Consider the following 5994-nt stretch of genomic DNA (forward strand, 5'->3'; position numbering starts at 1 on the left):
GCAAATTATAGAGTCTCTCGTCGCCAATTTAACATGTACTATTAACACTATTAACACTAGTACTACATATAAATCGTAGAAAGAATAATAGGACTTGAGAACAGGGGATGGTGTTAGTTCTTCCACTATTTGTCTGGGCTTTTTGGTGTGTGTGTGTGTGTGTGTGTGTGTGTGTGTGTGTATTGCCCCTAGGAGTCATTTAACTTCTTTGAGCTTTATAATCTTTATAATCCTAACAAAGTTAGTAAAGAGTACCTAGTTAAATAACAACAACAACAACAGAGAAAGAGAAAATTAGTTATCACTTTGAACGTATGAAATGATACTAATTTTAAAAACTAATTCATTTGGCAAAATGTACTGAAATGTTTATAGCTATTGATCTAGTAATCCCTATATCTAGATATCAAGACATGAAGTGATTTATGATCAAGACAATGTTTTTCAACACTATATAACAATAGAAAGTTGGAAGAAATTCCAGGTTAGAGGAGTAAAAGCATGCATAAGTGACCATCTGGTAAAATCACATAATGAAATATTATGAAACATTATTGAAATATACCCAAACTACATAAAGAAGTGGAAATATTTCTATTTAAATAAATCAGCAAAAGTGCACTACAGAAGTTCATCATTTCTATTTGTAATGTTGGAATGGTATGCACTTGCTTTAGCATACCAACAATAAAGCAAATGAAACTGAAGTCATCAAAACAATGATCTCCTTGACCTAAGATTCCTTTTAGCTTTAGTATCACAATTTTGTACAACTTAACATTAAGATAATTGTTTCACTAATAGGCAATTTCTAATTCCTAAGGATGAGTAATTCCTAAATGCAGACACAGGATTCATTGTTTTATAGGCTCTTTTTATAACTGTAAATTTAATTCTCCATTTTATTTTTGTATTCTTTTCCCAGCAAAAAATAAAGTGGAGGTTTGCTGTTAAATTTTTGTGTACACTTTAGATAAAACCTTGAAAACTTTTAATTTAATTTTTACATATTGACCATTATGGTAATTTTATAGAATGAACTTAAACTTTCTGATTTAAACTTGAGAAAAGATAAAATAAAAAAATAAAATTCAAATGACATATTCTAGAAATTTCATCATGTTTTCAAACAATGTGATAAATATTATGATATATTTCATCAAGCACATCTCTCCTTATTTTTATGCTTATATTTATTTTGAAAAAAAAAAATACCCTGGATACTCAGAAATCATAACCTCGCCTCAAAAATAAAAATGTTGATTTTAGGGGTGCCTGGATGGCTCAGTGGGTTAAGCCTCTGCCTTCAGTTCAGGTCATGATCTCAGGGTCCTGGGATTGAGCCCCTCATCGGGCTCTCTGCTTGGCGGGGAGCCTGCTTCCTCCTCTCTCTCTGCCTGCCTCTCTGCCTGCCTCTCTGCCTACTTGTGATCTCTGTCAAATAAATAAACATAACCTTTAAAAAAATGTTGATTTTAAATATATATACATTCAAAAAAAAATAGATAGGTAGATAGATATACATTCTGATGACCAGAGAAGGCTTTTCAGACATTTTGCCCAATGTAAACAGGGGCAAACCTCAAATAAATTCTGATTCAGTTTGCAGGAAGGTGCATTTTAGGTGGCTGTTTTAAACTTCATTAACTCTAATTTTCCATTTCACCAGTAACAATACTTTACAGGTCCTGAGGACTGTCCCCAAAGCTATCTATCACATCAACATTGAAAGAATGGGAAATGTAGTACTGGTACTACAGATGTGATTTTCTTACATTTTGCTTGCTGAAAATAATGTGGTGCTTTACCACAACTGCGTTTTTCTGGGTTCAGAACCCAACCCAAAGAATTTCATTTGGTTTTCTTAATTTGGTCCAGCTGTTGAAATAAAACTGGTTTGGCTGCCTGCCTGCCTGCCTGCCTTCCTTCCTTCCTTCCTTCCTTCCGCTCTTCCTTCTTCTTCTCTTCCTTCTTTCTCTCCTTCTGTCTCTCCAAATTCTCTGGACACTTAGACAAAATGGAAGTAAACTTGTTGAAAAGAGTGGATTTTCAGGATCAGAAATGCCTCTAGCACACACCTATTTCATAACGTATATATCTGTGGGTATTTACAGACTGTGCTACTATTGTGTCATTTTGAACTTATTTTTTTCTCTTCTAGTATCCAGGTTACTCCCTCAGATCCTTCTGGCAGAACCCCTCTTACAAAACATCTCTATTAAATGGACTTTCCTCCAAACACTCTAAATTAAGGAAAAGGAGATAAATAAAAACAGCCAGTTTGCTCAGTTTTGAACGGTAATTAATTTCAAAACTTCCAAGTAGCTGGTTGTGAGGTTGAGTATAGAGACTAACTAAATAGTCTCCTTTGCTCAGGCATTCCTTCATTCATTTAATCATTCATTCACTCACTCTAGATAAATGGAATGCCCAGCTACATATATGGAATTATTCTGTGTTCTTGGCATATAGAAACAAACAAGACAGCTCAAGGAGCTTATCTATTGGGAAAAAAAAGTAGGTAAACAAAATAATCTCAGAAAATAGTTTAAGTACTATGAAAAATAAAACAAGATAAAAGGATAAAAATGCTGTTTTATGACAAACAAACAATCTTTATTTTATAAAACAAAAACGTTGTTTTATAAAGGGTGGTCATGGAAATGGCATTTTAATACAGATTAAAGTGTCTCAGACCAAGGGATGAGCAAGTATCAGTGTCTTGGGTAGGACAAGTTTGGCGTGATAGCAGTGAGAGTTCAATGCAGAGGGCTGAACAGGGAATATTCATACATAGCCTGTAGATTGAGTTGTTACAGAACTGGAGTTGCATAGTGGTAGAGTAGAGAAGGTGGAGAGTGGAAGCAAGAAAATCACAATATGTCACATCCCTTGTGAGACTTGATGGTGTTGAATTGGCTGGTGGCAATGGAGTTGATAAAAACAGGAAAAACTGAGGATATGCTTTTGATATTATCCTCATAGTACTTACTGATAGATTAAGAAAAATCTTCCTAGATTTTGGGTGAACAAGTCAATGAAGCTATAGTATATTAACATGAAACCATCTTTGTTCATTGCAATAACATGAAGGCATTGAAAACCATATTATGTTTCCTTGGATTACAAAAGGCTAAGAATAGTAATAAGGATGAACAGCGAAGTTGACGAGCAGGTACACTAATTATCTTTAATGAGTTGAACTCGTACTCTTTGTTTAAAATTCACTGTGTTTATTACCAGTACATTATTTGGTTCCCCAAAATAGTGATTAATTAATTAATTAAAAAATAGAGCAAAAATGCTCTACTTGCATTTGTATCTATTGCTTCTTAATTCAGTTAACAAATATTTACTGATTGCTCACTGTAACTCAGGTCTTATGGAGATATGTAAAAGAGGACATAGATATAGTCACAAAACTTTCTATCAAAATTCTGACAGTTTTCTTCTGAAGTTTAGTGCTATAGAGAAATCCAAGATAGATAGTCTTTCTGTAGATAGACTCTTACTTGTTGTGACTTGTCCTACCTTATGTTTATGTGACCAATTGATTGACTGATTGATTTTATGGCTGGTATTGTGCTCATCTCTGAAATCCAAGTACTTTGCCAAGTTTCATTATGATCGGTTTCTTTTCTTTAATTTTTTTTTTTTTTATGGGCTCCCCTTTAAGCTACAGATCCAAATCTTCACCTCAGAATGTTTCTCCTACTCTGCCTTTGGTTTTTCCTTTTATGTTTTTGGAATTAGTTTCTTTTTAGAGAAAACAGTGACCCATTGGATAATTATTTCTATCTGCTTTTATTTGCCATCATATTAGATCATTCATCTTTTTGTTTTTTTCTTTTGCCTTCTTCCTGTTATGCTGATTTCCCTCTTCAATGTTTCTGCAACTGTTATTTTTCTCATAATTTATTTTCATTTCTTCTAACTCAGCATACCACTCAGCTCTCTATTTCCCTCTGTCTTGGTATCTCTTGTTGCAAGCCTGCTACTTTTTCAGTATTTATTTAGACTAGAAGGCAGAGGTTTTCAAAAATGCCAGTTTTCTATATAAATGGTTTTCAAAGCAGTGCTTTGCTCCCCTTCCCCAACTTTTGTTCTCTCTCTCTCTCTCTTTTTTTTTTTTTTTTAATATGACAGGATCTTTTCATAAGGCTCTAACTACTTTTACAATGTTTTCTTGTCCTTGAATGATTTCTATCCAGGCTGGCATTTTGCCAATCAACAAACTTTTCAGATTCTTCTTGGTTTTTTTTCTGTTGTTGTTGGTGGTGGTGGTTTCTTTTTACCTTTTTCTTTTGGCTTTTAAAGAATAATCCTTTCATATATTAAGTGGGAAAAGTAAGTGGTGTGTAGCATTCTGGTCTTTTGAATCTTTTCTTGAACATGAATTTACTGACCTAAGGAGGAAATTCCTGGTTCCCTCACTTGGTCATCTCCCTTTTTAGAAACAATGAAAAGAAGAAAATTTTAAAAAATAACTTAGAAGTTAGGAGTGCACAATTTCTGTGGTTCTACCAGGAAGCATAAAAACAAAATGCCTGTAGAAGATAATACAAAAGAGAATCGCCTCTCCATTTGTGAATTTACAGTGTTGGGCACCACATATTATTTTCTACCCAATTTTTACATGTAACTTCTTTGAACTTCAATCTGAAAGTAGTGCAAAAAAATGTAGTAATTAGGGTGTAAGTTTAGAAATTTAAAATCTTTTGCTCTCCCAGAAATTGACTCTAGATAAATAGTGCTGGTTTCCTCACTCTGGCCAACAAAGAACCTGTATTTTTGTGGTAAAATAATGACAACTTGTCACCAACAATATATAATATTTATAGTTGTTCCACATCATTGTCATGGGATGGTATTAGGAGTCTTTTTAATTTTAGTCATTGCCATAGTTACATAGTATCTTGAGTTTTATTTGCTTAGGTTTCTGTTTTTTAAATAAAATTGTATATATTAAAAGTGTACATGATGATTTAATATACACATAAATAGTGTAATGATTACTATACTCAAGTGAGTTAACATATCTCATGTAGGTACCATTTCTTTCCTTTGTGATAAGGACACCTGAAATCTATTCTCTTCAAAAGTTTCCAGGATTCAGTATAATATTATTAACTATAGTGGTCAGGTGGTTTCCATTAGTATCTTCTTGATGACTATAGGTATTGAGCTTATCATACATTTTTTTGGTTGTTATTTGTATATTTTCTCTTGTGAAGTATCTCTTTTTTTTTTTCAGTTCTTTAAGGTTGTTTGCTCTTAACTGCATTTCTAAAGTTCATCTCTAGCTATGCAAAAGCACTTTGTTAAATACATATATTGCAAACATTTTCTCTCAGTCTGTAGCTTCTTTTTCCTTAAAATGTCTTCTGAAGAGTAAATATTTTAATTTTAATTTTAATTTTAATTTTGATGAAGCCCAATTTATTCACTTTCTCTATTATGGCTTACATTTTTTGTGTTTAAGAAATCTTTGCTTACCTCAAGTTCATAAAAAATTTCTCCTATGTTTTTTTCTAGAAATTTTATAGTGTTAGCTTTCATATACAACATATATGTATACGTTTCTTCCTTTCCCACTTGTATTGCCTTTTTATCATTGCTGAAAATCATTTGACTCTATGTGTGTGGGCTCATTTCTCAACTCTGTCTTCTGTTCATTTGATCTTTACATCTGTCTTTTTGTCTCTTAATATCACTATAGCTTCATGGAAAATTTCAAAAACTGAAGCCCTCAATTTTTTTTCTTTGAGAAAAAAGCTTTGTATCCATTAGGTTGTTTGCATTTCCATGTAAGCTTTAGAATCAGCTTATTGGTATCTAGATAAAATCTTTTTAAAATCACAATTGAGATTGTGATGAATATACACATCAATTATTTTAATAATATTAAATCTTCCAGTGATGAACTTGTATGTATATCCATTGTATGTATGTATATTCTTTGTCAAGGTCTTCAATTTTTATTAGAAGCACTTT

The sequence above is a fragment of the Lontra canadensis genome, unplaced genomic scaffold (assembly GCF_010015895.1).
Source record: "Lontra canadensis isolate GAN:19392208 unplaced genomic scaffold, GSC_riverotter_1.0 scaffold52, whole genome shotgun sequence".
Classification (NCBI taxonomy): Eukaryota; Metazoa; Chordata; class Mammalia; order Carnivora; family Mustelidae; genus Lontra; species Lontra canadensis.